Below are 19,710 nucleotides of genomic sequence, written 5' to 3'. Positions count from 1 at the left end.
TCTGCCCGTAGATTTTCCTCTCAACAATCTCCTGCCAGCAGATACTCCTTTCCATCAGTCACCCGGACCCTCTGTAACACCGACCAGCTTTATAGCCAAGGCGACACGGAAAAGCAAGGGCTCTCTGCAGCTCTGAAGACAGGGAGAGATTTTGAAGCTGTGGTATGGAAATAATGCGTGATTGCTGACAAGTGGATGATAAGCCCTGAGCACATAACAGATAGCTATTGTTGGAGGCTGGCTATGGCCGGAGGGGCACTGAGTCATGCCGACAAATTAGGTGGTAAAGGAAAAGGTGGGGGGTGGGACACAGTTGGGGATTTTGGATAACTGTTTTTTTCTGAGCAGCCCACTGTTAGCCCAGGTATTCCTCACAGCAGAGGGATGTGGAAATGACAGAGCTGTGATTTAGCCCAGGCCCCTTTCAAAACCTCTCCCTGTGAGAGATATCAAGAATGCCTTCATACGCTGGAGCCTATAAAAATGGTAAAAGATAGTGTTTGAGGTCTTCTCAGTTGAGTGTTAATTTCTGTTCCATTTTTAAACCGGTAACATCTGGGGCATAAAAGCCAGAAAATTATTCTGCCATGTAAGAAGAAAATAATACAACAAGCGAGACTGAAGCACAGTAGAATGACAGAAGCCACTAGACTGTGATCACAGTGAGTTATAAACCAGAATACATCACATTAATGAGGTAGGAAAAGATTTGCTATGTGTAGAGGATTACAAAGAGTCTAATAAAAACATTCTCTATTAAGAGAAAAACATAATCCAATCCATAGGGAAACAACTTTCAAATTATACAAATCATGATACAAAGTGCAGAATATAAAAATTCAGGAAAAATGGCATGCAGCACTGACATAAAGCAAGTTGCCAACAAAAACTGGTAAAATTGTAGCACTGGTGAATGACGAACGTATCTATTTGATCTAACCAAACTGATGGTAGGAAGAGATTTTAAAGACTTAAACTAGCACTGTGCTCTGAGGCAACACAGATGATGGCACAGAGAGATTTAGATTAATAAACCCGATTTCTTTAGCTAGAAAAGGAGTTGAAATTATTATTATTATTACTTTTTTTTTTTTTTTTTTTTTTTTTGGTGTGTGTCTGATGCATTTAAAGAGTACCCAAAGCAGCTTGCACGTGACCTATGACGAGAACTGTATGTACTCTGGCAATACAAGCCAATTGTAATCCAAAAAATAATTTACATATGTATTACCTTCAGACAAATCAAAGAAGAAGAAACACAATAGCACATTGTATTTAAGGTTAATAAAAGCAAAGTACCAAAATGTGGAAAGTATAATCACACATACTTTTTTTTTTTTAAAGGTCATAGATGAATTACTAACTCATAAAAAAGGTAAAAAAAAAACATAGACACCTTCATGAAGGTATGCTGTGTGCTTAATAAGCAGTGACAGTAAAAATGCTAATTAAGTTTATATATATGCATATGAGGAATGAAAATGTGAGTAGCACAAGAATTAATATGCTCTCTCCCCCGTGAAAACACTGGCCAGTTCCTACCTCTTCATCCTAAAACAACAGAACATTGAAGTCATGGATTGAAATTGCTAATGAAAAAGAATAACATAAATAAACCAATCTAAAGTCTAACATTAAAGTTTTAATCTGAAGTCTGTTTGTGCGTGCTCCCACTCCCTCAAAATCAGAAAGGGAATAGGCTCAAGAGGCACATTAAAAAGCCCTAAACAGTCAAGAGGAGAAACTAGACTGATTAAGAACGATTAATTAGTATTCATAATAAAAGACCAAGGGAATACACAGTGAAACTCAGAGGCAAAAACTTGTCTGATTTGAGATGATATAGTTTCACATCATACAAAATTAGCCAGTAGCGCTCACCATAACATTAGCACTGATGTTGAGAAAAGTATGAATATATATGTATGAATATATAATAGTATATAAGTATATATAAAAGTATGAATATATAATAAACATATTTGAATTAATTGTAATGAACATCAGGAAGCACAGAAACTCTCCAGTTTTAAGGTACAAGAGTTTTTTCTACTCCTGAAGATTCATGATAAACATCTAGGAAAAGTGTAATTTAATCACCTTCTACAAAATTTTTTTCTTAAGCAGTAAGAGGCTGTCAGTAGCAGGACTGTGAGTCTTGATGGACAGATGCTCTGATCCACTAGAAGCAGTGGAGGAGACAACACTAGCAGTTTCTTTTTCAGGAAAAACATGTTTGTAAATTATATCACTGTAGCCACAGTGATGTAAAGCCTTACAAAGTGTGCAATACAAATGCAGAACAAAAAAAAAAGCATCTAGTTTAAGGATAAGAAGGGAGAAAACAGGCACATACATAGGTAAAAAAAACTGCAACAGATGTCAGGAGAAAGGGCCTAACTTTTCCGAATCTTTTTTTTTTTTGTATGTATTTTGAACATTTCTAGAGACCTTCCTGAGCAGGAGTAGCCACAGGGGAGGATGATACTTAGTTTATTAAGTTAGGGGTGGAGGCTGTTATCAGTGACCTGAGAAAAAATAATCTGTACGGTACCACAAAAAGGAAGAATTATTACATATTTTTTGATGAGGAATAGTAGTAGGGTATAAAGAAATATAATCAAAAGAATGTGTCAGAAAAGTGATCTTGGCAGCAGCTTTCTGAATGGCGATGACAGCAGAAACGCAGCATTTACTGAGACAAGAGACTGAGGACCTAGATGTGATTTATTCTCTTAGAAACATAACATAAAGAAAAAATAGTTACAGTCCAGACACATGGACCTACCTGTAAAGTTCCACACTGATTCAGATTATGGGCTTGAGTGACGAGTAATGATTAAAAAGGAAGTTTTTTTCACTTAAGCTCTACAGAAGAAAGACTATATAAACACGGGAAAACACAGTTTGAGTTTCACAACTCCAAAATGCTTCTAACAGAACAGTGAAACCTGTTAAACACTGTACGAAAACAAAGTGGCTGGGGTCTCTGAGGAAAAGCGTGAGCTATAAAGACTAAATGGGCCGTCAGCAGAGAATATCTTCATCGAACCTTGCTACTTCCAGAGAATGCTGGAGTGCTCCATTTGGGGGCAAGCATTCTCTGTAACAGTGGATGTAGGTATTCAGCAAGACCACAGTGAAAAATGAAAGATAAGAACCAAAATATAAAGGGCACTCCCTCAACCACTGCAGTAAAGGTACAGAAGAAAAAAAGGAAAAAAAAAAAAAGCCCAACTGAAACCGCTCTCAGGATACAAATACACAAACGTAATTTTGGATTTAGTATTTAAGATGCTAGAGAGCAAGTAGGAACTAGAAACACCCAAGAGAGTTAGCAACAGAATTATTGCCTAAATCACATTAAGCGTGTCTCCGACAAGGTGAAGGAGGGATGTGTAGAAGCAGTAGCAGTGTGTTATGTTCACCCCACTCTGCTGGAAAGAAATGACCTTCGAATGCAAAATATACCTGAGCAGTAAAGATAGTTAGAGTAAGAGACTTGTTTCAGACAGACACACTAGGAGCTCTCCATTACCCCTGTTAATATATTAAATATTTCAACAACTCTGGAAATCAATCAGCAAAATTTCAGCAGCAATCACTTTCTGGCTAGTCCTCTGAATCTTATAGAGTATAAAATGATAGAGTACGAAAGACGTCTCAGACAGTTCTACCAATACAAATCCTTTATGCTTTTCCTTGAAATTCTCACATAAGAAAAGGAGCATTAACCTAGAAGCCATATTCTTTTCCTAGCTGCTCCTATCCTTCATTTGAAAACCTTAAAAGTTCTGCTGTAACTAACGAATAAGGACAGACATACCTGAGACCCTTTTAAAACTGCCACTCTGGACAAGAACAGTAGAGTGGGTTTAGCCTCTTCATTCAGCAACAAAGCTTCTTGCTGGAGAAGCTGAAAGGGCCCAACTACGTACAGATGCACACAGGTTTGAAAACAGACATGTTGAAGCCATCCTATTACAAGAAGACCCAAAACAGAAGCCACTGAGGGCGGTGGAAAGGTAGCTCACCAATGTTCTCCCTCAGAATTACAGCTTCTGACACAACAAAGGTTTCTGGGCAGATGGGGATCCTAGGTGAGGCTGCTCAGGGCACTGCCGTCCTCAGGACTAACACTTGGCTGGTTTCTGCAGCCTCTGAGCCAAAGGAAGGTCTGCTTACAGCTGAAGGAATAGACATGACAAAAGATGCAGTACCAATGGTGGTTTACATTCACACGTTCTACTGTCCCAATAGGAAGATACACAAATTACAGGGATCTGAAAGCAGATTTCCCCATGAGAATATAGACAAAAATACAGATACGAGAGCAGTTTTCCCTACCAATCATGTAAAAATATTCCTGTCAAACAGTGGAGATTTTTTTTCCCTACTTTAACCACACTGGAGTGCTCTTTTGTATTTGTTCTTTCAACCCATGTTGGCCTCTCCATACCAGTGCAACCTCCACTCAGCTGTATCTTAAAAGGTGGGAAGCGGAGCTGTGCCTCCAGCAATCACCATCCCAAGTGTTACAAAGCTCTTGACAACACAGGCAATACACTTGCATGTGCTTTTTAGATGCTTTGCTGCTGTCTCTCACGCAGCCTCTAAAAACAAAGACAAGGGAAGGGAGCCTCACCTGCAAGAGAAAGCAGTGCTGGAAGTTATAAGGTAGGAGAACAGTGAGGAGGTGTGACATCAGCCAGGAACAGCAACCCTAAGCAGAAGATAAAATCTTCTGGACTGATTCCTTCTATCCAAGCAGCGCTGGGCTTGTCCATACCGATACTCTTCTTAAAAATTTCTCCAGTTTCACTGCTGCCAGTGCCTGCAGGGGTTGCAGTGTGAAGTGCTGCTCCATACCAGTTTCCCAGGCATAGCCATTATGTCTGTACAACAGTTTGAAAGGAAGATACTCCACACATCCCTTTCGCCTGGGATTTCCTTGCTTTATAACAACTGACAAGTATGGTTCAAAGTTTGAAAACATAAATACACGCTTCTCTGCATGTTTGAGGAAAAATCGAGGCCTCAGAGTTTCATGTCATACATTTAATTAGGCCATGAAGAAAAATACTATGGATACAGAAAAAAAAAAACAAAAAAACAAACAAACAAAAAAAACCACCAGCCTTCTGCAATTCACTGATTTTTACTACACAAAATTTTAAATTATTAAATTTCCAATTAAAAATCATACTCCTAAAATTTCTGTTTGGTCAAACAGCTTAAAAATGTAAAAGTACACAAAGTCGTTATCAATGTTCAGCCAACAGTTACAACACACTGACCTCTACCTTAACTCAACAAAGCTCTAACTTCAAAGCCCGCTTACAACCATTTAAATACCAACATCATTAAGCATGGCAGGCATGCTGAATACTCAAATGGAGCCAGCATGCTTTATGTGAAACACAGGCTCTGCAGTTCCTCCCCCTTGTTTCCCAGGCTAAGCTTACCTGTTCTCCAGAGCAGGACTTTCCTGTCACACTTCTGACAGAGAGGAGTGGTGTTCCCCTGCTTTCTCATCCTTGGACTCCGTCTTTTTCTTTCCTAATCTCTTCCCCCTTCTACTGACTGCGAAGTAGACATATAAGCACACAGCCCCTTTGTTTCAAGCCACCAGCTTGCACCTTACTCCTTGCAGCCCCACAGGCAGATTCTCAATTGCTAATGGGAGAAAGTGGAGGCTGGACTGAAATCCAAGCACGGGTCTCCCACTGGAGGTAAATGGAGACCCCCGCAACCATGGACTGTGCTGGGGGTGGGCACGAGGGCTCCTGCACCTGCTTATGCTACTTTAAAGAGACTGTAATGAAGATTTCTTGCACACAGGCAGCATATAAGGAGTCTGCAAGCATTCCCTACAGAAGGGCAAGATCTTCCTGTAAAGCAATATGGGGATTTTTGCAATCATTGACAAAATTAGCAAAGAACAGATATACTCTGAGAGGCTCCATCTCATAAGATTACAGGCAAGTGGTAGAAAAGCCTGGACTGCTGAAGTCCTTCAACTTCCTGAAACTTCTGGCATCTTTTTCACTGCAACTGCTTACTGATCATACATACTGCTTGACACTACAGCAAAAACACCACACTAAGAAAATTATCTGCCATCAGCAGTGGTTATAGGAAAATGCCATACCTGAACCAATGGCAGAATGCTTAACTGCTTAACTATTAAATGCTTAGCATACCTGAGAAGACAAAACTTTCAACTCATTTTCTCAACCATCACCCAAAGGCTTCCATTGGTAACATCTGGATTCCAACAACATTCAGTAGTGTGCACTGCTATCTACCAGCAAAAGAAATGTTCAGCCGCTTTAAAGGGGTAAAACCACAACAGCTCATTTTACATGTAGCTATGAGGCTGCAAAATCAAGAGCGCAGTCCTAGAGGTACAACCTTCACAAGTCCCCACAAGAATGATTTATTTATTCTTTCCACTCTTCTTCTTTCTGTATCTTCAAGAGCCCTGGAAGCAGTTACAGCACCCAGGCTAGTACTAATCACTGTGCTCCATCTATCATTTGCCTCCTGGTCCTTACTGCTGTGGTCCAAACCCCTTTAGTATCTCCTGAAAATCAGAGCCTGGTGAGATACACTGTTCACTGAGACCCTTTATTCCAGACTGCTGGACTCCAAAGCAAAGCCTTTAAACAAAATTATTCTTATGATTTCTTTCAGGTAGCAAATGCATCAAATTCTTGGCTCTGATAAAAACAAAGTAACTCCCCCCAACCCAGAAGACACATACTTTCCAAGGTAAAATTTTCAGAATTGTCTTTTACCTAAAAGTCCCAGAGCTAAGCCCTCTAAGTAATAAATGGCTTTTTAAAATATTATCCTTGAACGTGTTTTTCTGTAAGTGGAAAAGAAAAAGGATAAATTTGGATATAAAGAGTCTGTAACATTTGTGGAAATCTGTGTTCTGTGTTCAGAAGTCAACCCGTACTTGGCACAGATCCTGCTTTTTCCACCACAAGTTCACTTTTTCTGCCTCCAAAGTAATATATTTTAGTCCTACCTACAAAAGGTATATAGAGTAAATCTAAGTTTATGTACCAGCAAAGGACATCTATTTACAGTCACTTTGTCTAATCCCTTCCCAAAGTTACTCCTAGCTGCTGAGTGAGGTCATTCTCCACTAGTTTGCAATAACCTCTTTTACATTCTGAATACTTGCTGTGAAACCTCAGAGGAGCTGGGGGATGGACAGCGAGTAAAAGCTGGATATAGGAGACCTCTCCAGCACAAATATCTCCGATCAATTACCTATATAGATCCATTGCATTAGAAGTCTTCTGTTTCTGAACCCTTCTAAAAGCTCCCTTGTGCACACTCCTGCTGTACATTACAGTGGGGTAAGTTAAAACTGGGAAGAGAAGGAAGAAGGGATGGGAACAGAAACAAAGAATCCTAAACACGAGGAGCTTACTGAGAAAATGTTCAAAGAGACAATCACAAACACAGCAACACCTACTCTGACCAGGCTGGAATGACGGATTTCTGGTATTCGATCCAGAACTCATTGACAAGTCTTGGCTACTACAGTCGATCTGAACATGCCAAAGCCTTCTACAGCAAAGCTCTCCATAGCATCAGTTGGAAAGCTTAGAGGACTTGCTCATCGCGCAGCTACAAGACGTATCCTTTAAAACTTGGAAAACATACTTTGACAAGGGAGTGTAAAGTATGGAGGGACCCCAGGACCTTATACACAGGTTCAAGGGTTCTTTCTCTTGCTTCACTGCAGAGTATTCTTGAGCACTTTTCTCCCAGATCAGAGTTGAAATCTGTTTTCTCCTCTTTCAGACACGCTTCTATCCCCTCAACACACTGCCAGAATTATTACGTTGGAAGTTCCATGTCAACGCATCACTACAGGGTTAATTTCCTTTTACCTTCTACTACCACACTGAGTGCAGAGTGCTCAGCGTGGCTCAAAGGGCATGAATAATGTACGAGGACTCAGCTATGAGGACCATTAATACCTCAGAAAGGCTTCTATGATTCTCCCACCAGTTCTCACTCGCCGCATCTTTCATTTCCTTTAAATGCCACAGTGCCAGCGCTAAATCAAACTCCAAGCTCTCACACCCAGCACCTCCCCACCGGCAGTGCACCGACAGGCTACAGGGACTTAGGAGGTAAAGGGGGGCCGGGAGGGAGCAGCCCCTGTGGCCTGCCAGCTCTGCCTACCTCCACTCTGCTCCTGCACCTTCCCAGCCGGACACCCCGCTGGCCCCAGCCAGCGCTGCCCAAGCAGGCAGGGGCTGTCACAGCCACGGCCCCGCTCTTCCCCTCTGCTCACAATCCAAAACGCAGTGTGCAGGCTTTGGGAAAGAAGCAAGCCATCTCCCTTTGCTGTGAAGCACTGTAAAGCAAATAAATCCACATAGGCAGTTTACAGCCCATCATGTTATGGCCACTAACTGTGCATCTTCAGCTTGCATTTGGAGCAGACATCCAGCCAGGCCTAGGACAAGCAGCTCTCTGAAGGAAGCAGCCTTTCCTGAACTCCATGCCACACACAATGACTGACAGCATTACAAAATCATGCCCTACACGCTGCCTGCTCCTCAGCTTCTTTCACTTTTGCCTTCAGCAATGAAATATTACATCCTTCATTTAAGTAAATTCCTCTCATCTGTCTTTGTGTTACATAAGGACTTAAAAAAAGGCAAGAAATAGTTTTAATACTTCAAAAAAGTACTCCGCTCTTCCAAGGACGGCTGACACCCAACTGAACTATTCATCTCATAGTACAACATGGACATTGACCTTACTACGTGACCCATATCATATTAAGTTTGGGAAAAACTGGCAATAAAATGAGCTGTGGTTACAAGAAAAGCCAGCCAGGTGCATGCAACGGAGGGAAATGGTGTGTCTGAACGTTATCGGATGAGCCACAAACTTGATACATCACACATCTATGAAATTACATATACTTCTTAATTGGATCATTCCAAATCAAATCAGGAAAACACAACCAGAATTACAGGAAATACTGGGATCTTGGGCAAATTGCCTTCAGTGTCTGCTCTCAGTTATGCTATCTGTAAAACACAATCAATAAATGTAACCATTAAGTAAATGCAAAATGTGATTAGTCTGATTCTTGAACAGAAAAAATTAGGCAGTGACTTGTTCAGAGTTGTGTGTCAGATATCTGCTTTGTGCTACATTACAACTATAATACAATTTCCAAATGCTGAAGAGGCTGGAAAATGGAAGCTGGAAAAACACATTATGGGCACACAAACTGAACCTAGAAAATCCTTCGATTTGCATACGCACAATTAGTAGTGGTATCAGCTTTCCCTACACACGTAAACTGAAGTAATAAAATATATAAAAGCAAACGGTGAGGACTTAAGGAAACATGTCTACACCCATAGGTACGATACTAACACTGCATATGTAAAAGTTATCCTCTGCCCTTGAATTTTCGGTTACTTTGGCAAAACCCATGGCAGAAGTTTTAAGTAATGCTGCAAGTAGGCACCAAGGAGTACGTTAAGGAAAAGATGGGAAATCGCAACTATTATCTGTGTTGATCAATTTTAAAAGAAAACGGAAGAGGAAAAGCATGAAGAGCACTAAAGATTCAAAGACTGGCTGGGAAGGATTACTTAGAAGTAGTTCAAAGCTGAGGTTTGAAATGTTTCATGTCTCCTTCTATAATCATCTGTTGTGTCCTTTAAAGGGTTAACTCAAACCTTCTTCTGCAAGCTACATAAACTGAGTTCCCTGGAAGGAATCACCGGATGACTACATTGTATTAAACATTAAAAATTGTAATACAAGACATCTGCTGAAGTTATAAAAATGTCCTGTAGCTCCTTGAATGTGTAAATTTGCTTTGGTCATCATATTACCTAATGCATTTTTCCAATATCAAACACGATTGTGTGAAGTGCTTTGAAATGATAGATGCTATATAAGTGCAAAACATTAATGCAACACACTTTACTTAATTTGGACATGCTATAGTAGGATGTCTCCATTATTGAGACATCTGCTAGGAAACTGATTTGGCCAAATCACCGTGAGTGATAATGACTGCTGTTTAATCAAGACAGTATTAACATAAATTTTAACTTCTGTCAAGCAGCTTAATGGTAAATTACTGAATGTTAAACTGTCATGGAATTTTACACTCTGGTCTTTTAATAAACAACTTCTCAGTTATACTGAAATGTGCGGTGTCTTCAATGTGCACTCAGAAAGAGCTACATACGGTCAGAAGAGTTTTGAAGTCAAGCAACACAAGACTTGAAACCTTAAACTTAATTTTTGATTTTAAAAAGGTTCAGCACTGGAATGGTCTTCATTTTTGAACTAAATATGAGATCTTTAACAAGAACAGTACATCCAGATGTGCTTATAACTAGAAAGCAATCAGTATTTTAATTAATTTCTGCCTTTGACATTTCTGGCTTGGATGCTTAACCTTGAACAGCTTTTTAGATTTTATACAGATAAGAATCAGTGAATTTCTGGCCTTAGTACTGTAAAGATGGCTATAAACATTGTGCCTTTCCAAGACAATCTCAGATTATGTGGTTTTATCCATTACTCATTAATTTTGCTAATCAGTGCATCCACTTACAAATCTGCCTGAGAGAAATATAAAATTTCTGGCATCCTTACTCAAAACTACTAGGAATTAAAATACTAATGGTGGCGAGTCACCACACTATGGCATCAAGGAGAAGCCTCTCCTGTGCAAAAGCCTAACAATGACAGATACTGCCTTAGTTATTCACTCTTAAAGGAAGGGAAATCCCAGAATCCAATATTAATTATATAATTGACTTGCCTGAATTTTAAACGAAAAATAATTTTAAATTATTCCACAAGTTACTCAGTCAGTGAGCTTGTTACAAGCAGAATAGCACTTATTACAACACACCTGAGAACACGCACATCCCTAAGAAAGGGAAGAGAAATAAAGGAGACAAAAACCATCACAGACAGCAGCTTAGCACCACAAATCATATGTTCTGCATGAAAGGATGACGGTTCAGTTCTAAGGACAAGCATTCTAAGGAAGAAGCAAACTAAAAAAAATATTGAAAAATAAGCAACTATATTTAGGTTTCCATAATGCACCAATGTAAGAGACTACTTTCTTAACTATGGATGAAAAAAGCCAACCCCAGCAAGATGCTGGTATCAAACCATATACTGTTTCTGTTCTCACTCACCTCTAAACAATAACAAGAAGGGGCAATTAACTGATCTATGGAAATATTTTATAAACTGAAAGCACCTTAGTCTTCCAGGCAGCAGAAAATGTAGAGACTGGTATGCGTACTTGAGTTTGAAAGGAAGTGCTGTGTTGCCCACAGGAAGTATCATGTCTTAACATAGGGAAAAAGAGAGCATAACATTTCTTTCCTATTTCAGAGGAGCAATTAAACGTAACACTTCCCCTCCCTACAATGCTAGTATGAACACTAGATTAGGTTTCCTATTGTGACATGAACACACAAAGTGTCTGTGAGCAGAAGAATGTACATCTGGTTTTGTACCATGCATGAACACATGCACGAACTGGACATGGGTCCTACATGACTGCAAGAGCACGTGCAAAGGGCTAAAACGATCACTGCTAATGTCACAGTCCCACGCCTTTCATTCACAGAGCCTAGAGAGAGCCAACATTTTCAACACTTTCACTTTATTAAGGCTGAAACCCATAATTAAGTAGGACTCATTCCTTCCACTGTCACTTCACACCACGCCACCAACGGTCACTCTCTCCCAGTCCCACTCCTCCCACTCTTGATCTGTGCCAGCTGAAATCACGACAGGGGACAAGAAGGCCAAGCTTTTCCGCAGGTCTAATTCTCAAAGCAACAGCCACCTTTAGATGGGAGAGAAAAAAAAAGAAGGAAAGTGTGCTGTTGCTGTGGAAACAAGGCTCAAAAATACTACTAATAGATCAAGCAGCTCTCAGAGGATCAAGCACACTAGCGAACAGTTACTGGAACTTCCTTCAGCACGCAGGAAGGGTTAGAACAGGGAACAGAGTCAGCCCAGATGTCTCCATCATTTCCCTTCTTTTAGGGGATTTGTGCCAGCTTTTCGAGTGAGTCCCTCCCTACGCTTCATGAGGAAAGGTAGCTTGATTTTGAAAACATTTACTATCACACGATGGCCTTAAACTGGAAAGAGGATTGCACAGCTTGCTTAAATTCTTGATAGACATATTAATACAGAATCTAGGGCAGGGTGTTTAAAAGAGGGCTGCTGAAATTCATGGGCCTGCCCCAAGAGTTTACATGCTGAATTCAGAACCAATGCTGCTGAATGGTAAAAGAGAAAATTAAACTACATCCTAGCACAGTTCTTCAGTTCCTAATTCCCTAAAAGGTGAGAAAGGATAAATACAATGTGATCATGTAACTAAAGACTGCATGATGATTGACACACAAAAATGAATCAAGACCACATAGACACTATCGACATCAGACTGCTCTAACTTTTGAATGACTTGACTTTAAAACCATTCTTGTGCATAAATCTTGTTTTGTTCCTCTCTCTATTCCCTTTGAGATCCCTTAACTGCATAACTTGTTCACACCCTACTACACAGGCTCATATAGTTTAATACCAACCAGCAGGGTAGAACACCATAGTTAAACACGGTATTAATGAGAATATCACATACAAAAAAGCCAGCTCCAGGTTTTCAGGACAAAAAGAATTGCCGAGTGTGAAGATTGTAACTCCTCATACTATCAAAGATCAGGTAAAACCAACAACCAGTAGCTATTTGACACTCTGAAACGCTGATTTTGCTAAGACACTTTAAATGTCAGATGGAGATGGCAGGGGATTCCAGCAGGTTAGAAATTTGTTCAGCTTAGCAATGCTACAGTGCTACCGGGCATTAATTCCCCAACTCTGAATCTTCTACCCTTCCTTCTTATCCCCACAAAACATCTCATATTAAAAGAAACTAGACATTGGCAAGCTAGAAGAATGATTTATTTTACAAGGGTGTTGTGAAGCTTAATTCATGTTTGTAAAGCCCTTTGTATTGTGCCTTTCATCTACTGTGGGAACCTCACAGTATTATCAATAAGGTCTTTTCTACAGTAGAAAGGCTTTGCTAAAATAGCTATACTAGCAAATCTGCCTAGTGAGATGTGGTTTACACAGGCAAAAAGGTTATTTTGACAGAAGAGCTAATACAAATGCCCTAAAAACACATGCTGCACTGGCAGCAGCACATTTGTGGTAGTATCTAACTGGATAGGATATTTTATGGCAACTAAGTTTAATTTCTGCAGGATCTTAACAAAACACAGCTATGCTGGAAACACCTTGAAGAGTAACTCTCATCAGCATATTTTGGAGACTGCAGATAAAGGAAGTGCTTTTACTACTTTCATAATACAAATTCTCTGCATTTGTTTATTCATGTGAATTAGCCAGAAGTAACAGAGCCCTCTGTGAAGAGATCCCCTTAGCAGCAAATGCATTAAGATAAAGCCTTGGTCAGATATATTCTGCCAAATAGAAAAAGAATGGAATATTAACGATTCTGGAATGAATGCCTAGAAATGACTCTTATGACGGCAAAGAACACGGATTGTGGTACAAGAAACTAGCTCATATGTCAATCATTTTTAAATGTGCTATTATTCTTCTTATTTTCTATTCAAAACTCCAGCTTTCTCACTCGAGTTTAGAGCAACATCAAATAGCCAACTGTTATTTGTCTTGTAACAAAGGTGGAGAGGTGCCTTCACGCCAGGTTCCCAAATGACTGTTGCCGTTTTCTTTCTAGTCGTGTTTAGTTTTATCCTGAGCTGTTTACTTGGCTAGCCTGTGGCTACCAGCAGTAGTGCATTTACATTCTGCCTTGCAGTGTTTTCACATCTTGCTAGAAGTCTGTAGCAATTCTTAACACAAAATGGCTTGCTTACACAGGGAAAGGAAGCTCACCTGTCTCAGCTCTGGAAGGCTTTTCTTCCATAGATAACTGCATTTATTTTCGATGGATGTCTCTACATACCCATCTGCAGAAGCACAGAGTTTTTGAAAACCTACGTGCACCACAGTGTAACACTACACAGAGCCATACCTCAAATCTGTGGCTGGTCACAAATTAGCTACATAGTTTCCCACAAACTGATGCAGGTCTGACATGCTTGGACCTGGAACAGAACTCAAAATTCAAAGACAGAAATTGCCACAGTTAAGAGAAGTAGGAATCTTAACAACATGGAAAATCTGTTTTCCATATGAAAGATGTTTTCATTACCAAAATGTAAGCAGGTGTATTCAGTTGCTTTCCACTGAAAGGTAAAGCTAAATCTACTTTAAAGCAAAACTAAACATCAAACTCCATCTTCTCTGCTGTTTAGACAAATTAGAAAAATGCTAGCTACAATACATTAATCAGTAAGGTAATATTTACCGAAATAGCACTGTGGAATCCATAGCCCATGTACCAGATCTACTCGATGTGTTGTTTTGTAACACCTAAGAATTATTTATGTGACCTCTGAAATGATAAGCATAATAAAAATTATTGATTTCTGTTACACATTTATCCACAACCTTTACTCATTCACTGATGTACCTGTCTATACTACATGCAGAATGGCATTAACCTAAAAAACAGACTTGTTTCATTTTAAGCCTGGACCAGAACTGACAAGGTTCAAATGAGAGTCAAAGTATATGAAATGTTTTGCAGATTTGCTAAGCTGTGCAACAACGCTGTAGTACTAAGGGCTGGGCTTTCCTGCTTTCAGTTAAGAAGCCCTTTATTGCCATGAGAGCATAAAAAAAGCTGGATTATGTTTCCTTTTCCCACTTGTATACATTTTGCATGTAAGTGGCTGCTCCTGATCAATTGAGACTTAGATATTAAATGACATTAAAAATTATGTCACAGCTCACTTACAAAAACTATAAAGACGTCCCCACTAGCTCTACACCACAGGCCAGACCATTCTCCATTTGCTCTACCTACAGCACCAGCAGCCATGTACCCTTCCATCTTCCATGACATCCTCCCCTGATACCGCCAGAAGAAGGTTTACATGAAGATCAAGCGCAGAATAAGGTATTAGACAGTAGCTACACTTCCAGCTGGAACAGTTCATTCTTGCCTTTGGATTACTCAGCAGAAGAACTTAACCACCTTTAAAAATAAGGCTGTCCTGCCCCACTGCTTCTTCCCATTGTAGCCACTTCTCTGTTTTAGCTCCTTCCCTCTCTTACTGCCTTCTTATCCCTGTCTCATTATCATCCTCCTTTGGCTTCTGATCATGCTGACCGATCCTTTGGTTTCTTCCCAGGAACAGAGCTGACAGGGAATTTGAAAGGTTCAATGTCTGTTTCCGTATGCCCTGGGTTCTCACTACACAGAACTGCTGCCTTGCTAGCATGTCATGGCACTAAACTTTAGCTAAAACATTTTAGAAAAAGGCTAAGAGCAACTATGTGGAGGCGTAGGCCTCAGGCTGATCCCGGCGGAAGGTCACCTACTGAGAAACGTCCCTCCAGCACTGACAAAGATATCCCACATTTATCATTCTCAAGTTCAAGTACACTTCAAGGCTAACTTTGTGTCTTCCATTCGCATTTGTTACAAAAGGCACACACTCTCAGGCTTTGCTTTTGTATTTTGTGTTTATTTGTTGTTGTTGTTGTGGTATTCTTACTTTTTCTAAGTTTTATAACTGCTCCAAAGTTTCTGTAGGGGTAGAAGGGAAATTTTACTGGGTTGAAATGACAGTTATTTGGCATTAACAGCTGTGCTGTTCTACACTGAAGCATGAAGCTGCTCCATAAAAGAAATGCACAGTTACAAGCTGAGGAGCCCGCTTCTACTTAGAGACAACTGAAGCAGCCCTGAATGGCAGGGGAAGGCTGAGGCTGCATGTTCTCAGCACGACCTCACAAATAAGCTCAAGGTGTTGCTTTTAACTTTTGATACCCTTCATGATTTAGGTCCTGAACCACTAAGATCAGGAAAGAGTCCAGGATAGGTTAAAGATTTAGTTACTCAAGAGCATTTACATTTCAATGATGAACTTCCTACTTCTAAAAGAACAGAGCTGCACTGACTTTCAGAGCCTGCTAGGACTTACATACTCAGCCTTTACGGGGATGATGGGAGGAAGGATCAATACTGAGGAACAGAAGATTTAGCTGTTAGAGAGACAGTTTTATAGCTCCCAAATCATCTCTATAGATGAAGTATACACCTATAGCTAACTGCACCTAGGGACATGTATGGTAAAGAAACAACACAATTTGGAAAAAAAATACACAGAACTGAAGATGCACTAATTTTGCACAGAGCACTGCAGTACAAACAAAAATCCAGAATTTCTCACATGGCTAAAAAAAAAAAAAAAAAAGCCCACCACAGATGCATACACTATTTCTCTGAATGTAAAATACAGGCTTCAAATGCACCTACTTTGCAAATTCACATCTTCACGTATCTATGAAGGCAGCATATCAGCCTCTGCTTACATATAAGGTGTCTAAAACAAATCATCAGTCCTAATTGAGGAAGATTATACATACAGTATTTTGAAAACTACTTGCTTTTTGGCCTCTCAAAAACAGCACTGGAATTCCGAACAACCTTCACCTGTTAAAAACCAGCACACTTGCATGCAGTTTTGTAATTTCTTTCACAAAGGAAAAGAGCAGTCACTTCATGGCTGAAAACTGGTCAGAAAAAATATCACCTTACGACGGACCATGCAGAAGACTTTAAATGCAAGTGCATCTGTTGTCAAAATATTAGCGCTCCTAACACCGCATATCCTCAAACGTTTTATTCAAAAACAATTATTTCATAAGGTTTCCATGAAAAAGCTGTAAAACAACCAGAACAAAACTGCATGATGCATGTCACGTTGCTTCCGTCTTTCCAGGATATGTGTGAGAGCCAGTATCTCATGCAGGAATACAGAAGGGTAGCTCCAAACCAGTAAACAAACCCACTGTCTGAAAGTCTGTAATGTGATCTTATAATAGCTGATCCTGAATTAATTTTTGAATCCTAAGATTTGAAGAGGTGAAGGAAAAAAGTCAGTGCTGGGTAAGTTTCACATAATGATCTGAATGCCTCTATTGTCTCTTCGTCATGCTAAACTTTGCTTTGTTGTTGTTTTCATCTTTCCTTTTAAAATAGCCTCCTGCAGCTCTAAGCTAAATATCTTCCTGGAGCTTCTATGTGACAGCTGCAGTATCTTAGCCATCTGTTTAATTTATATTTGCTAATGCAGCTCCTGCTGTTTTCAACTGACAGCTTTTTTCTCTCTTATTACCCCCACACGGGAAATCATTGCACTTGCCAAAGTTTCTCTCTAGTCTCAGATGTCAAATCAAGTCTGGTGACAAAAGGTGATGAATGAGGCCCTTGTGCACCTCTCTTTTGTTTTATTAAAACTTTGAAAATTTTAAATGGGCTTTTATGTTAATTTTTTAAAGAAAAAATATTAAAAAAAAAAAAAAAAAAAGAAAGGAAGTGGTACAGAAACAAAGAGGAAGACAGTAAAGAGAAATCATACCCCCTTCCTCTCAACATGGCAATTCTGTGGGAAGGTTGAGGCTGAAGTCTCTCCAAGATACTCTCAGAAGCAGATCTGTTCCTCGTCCGTTCACTAAAGCCACGCATGATTCAGTGAGCTATGCCCACCTACCAAGCTAAGGGTTTGGCTGACCGCTGAGCTCCCCTCACTTGCAACCAGCATGCCTCCTACTTTTTCTGGAGCGCTCCGCAGCTCAGACGCTTTCACAAACCAAGGGGAAGCAATATAGCACCAAAGCCCACTTGTTGCAAAGCGAGTACTCAGTGCCATCCTCTAAAGCCTCCTGCAGGAAGGTGCTGGGGCTGCACACTGTGCTACTAAGAGACACTGGATAAAGGCACAAACTTGGCTCCTGAAACAGTAGCCAGCCAGCCTTACATAGCAAGCACTGATGTTACTATCACTGTAACTCTCCTAGAGAATGTAAAGAGTGTAGCCCTGCTGAAAAGTGACATCAGGTTTAATATAAAACTGAAATTTAACATAGATAACCCTGTGCTGCTTAAAACCCTACCAGCTGAATCACAGAGAACTCTGCAGTCCCTGTTGCAGGTTATGCAACACCACACTAACTGGTGACTAGCCCCAACCCAGAAACCTTACACACAAAGAGCTGCACATACCAAGAAAAATATCAACAACAAAAAATCACCTCAACGATAATACAGGCCTGAAAACCTGAAGAGTCACTACTCATCTTCAGCTGATTACTTGTACTTTATAGCATTTCATAAATAACACTCAAGAAAGCATAAAGTATTAAACTCTAATCTGTTTCTACGTGTATAATGTCCTGAGTCAAAGAAAATTATTCTGTCCCCCATCTACTATACTACCTAGACCAAAATTATCCCTTACAGCAATTCTTCCTTACCTCAAGAAGTGCGTGTGCAGTCTGAAAAAGAGCTGTGTAGATGCAGACTGAGCGAAGCTGTTATACCAGATGCAGACTGAGCAAAAACACCAACCTGGGGGGAGAGAAGAAATTTTGGATAAATATGTGTACCTGATGGTGTAAGGCACAACAACGTTTTCTGAACTGGAAACATTCTCTGGCCAGGGCATCTGATCCACTTCAATACCTGAATTACTGCAGTTTCCAGTTCAGGAAATTACAGTAAAGCAGTTCTGATTCTAGTGCTTTGAATTTAATCCACTTTTGCATGCTTGCTGGAGTGCCGGAGGATGCACCTGCCCCTTTGTGACTCTTTTGGCCAGAAAGAAATAGGAATAACTGAACTGACTATATATAACTGACTGTTACCCAAAGCTGCAAACATAAAGATTAAAGAAGAACTGTAAATTAAGCACAATGGCCTATTTCTTATTCAGCCAGGTTTTTTTTTTGTATGTTTTCCCTCTTCCTTCTGGGTTAATGAGAGCTATATCCCAAGCTCCCGAAGGAAAAAGGAGCATCTACCACATGCTCAGCCTGGCACACCCTACTGTAACTGTTAAATAGAAAGGCTAAGCTGGGGACTGGGAAGACCACGTACTTCCCACTGAAAGGAGACAACCAGCGAACACTGAGGTGCTCTCCAAAGCCACCAAAAGATGTCTTGCCCAACATGACACTTTACTTCCTAAGACCCGGCTTAACAAATTTTTCAAAACCATGTGCAGGAAACAAAAGATGCCTGTAAGAAGGCAACAGATTTTACAGCTATCAAATGGGGTTAATTTCTTCTTTGTCAACTACCACAGCCCAAGGACAGACCAATATTTTTCTACCCATTAGCAGCAAACACAAGTAAATATTAGCATTGCTTCCCACGGAAGGTTACATTACAGCAGGTACTCTCTTCACTCACATCTCCTTTTGCACATCTTTTCACAATCTGACAACAAAAGCTTATCATAGTCTGCAAGTAAAAAAAAAACCACCCCCAAAAAAAAACAAAAAACAAACAAACAAACAAAAAAAAAAACAACAAAACAACAAAAAAAACTTCTCACCAAAAAAAAAAAACTGCTTTATTTTCACAAAATTCCTCTGTTATCCAACTTCCTAGCACATGCAAACCATGCAGGCTTGTGGATGTTGCTCGAAACAAAAAATAAAAAAGTGCCTTTGCTGTTCATACTGCAGAGATAGATTTCACTAAGAAAAACA

The 19,710-nt window shown here is 40.0% G+C and overlaps 1 protein-coding gene across 7 annotated transcripts in view; it reads right to left on the bottom strand.

The window, feature by feature from the left end:
- NDST2 (N-deacetylase and N-sulfotransferase 2) overlaps nt 1-19,710 on the bottom strand; it is a 130,139-nt gene that overhangs the window by 61,828 nt on the left and 48,601 nt on the right. For 5 of the 7 annotated variants that reach the window (XM_027459795.3, XM_027459792.3, XM_027459798.3 and 2 more), the window contains one exon: nt 18,472-18,565. The exons of 1 other annotated variant lie outside the window; for it this stretch is intronic. The gene's annotated coding sequence lies outside the window, so the exon portion shown is untranslated. Of the gene's footprint in view, nt 1-3,826; nt 3,917-18,471; nt 18,566-19,710 lie in introns of those variants that run through there. One more of the 7 variants, XM_072039541.1, reaches the window with a different exon arrangement.

This window comes from Anas platyrhynchos, chromosome 6 (assembly GCF_047663525.1).
Source record: "Anas platyrhynchos isolate ZD024472 breed Pekin duck chromosome 6, IASCAAS_PekinDuck_T2T, whole genome shotgun sequence".
NCBI lineage: Eukaryota > Metazoa > Chordata > Aves > Anseriformes > Anatidae > Anas > Anas platyrhynchos.
The sequence above is the reverse complement of the archived record's forward strand: the minus strand, read 5'-3'. Positions and strand labels throughout refer to the sequence as shown.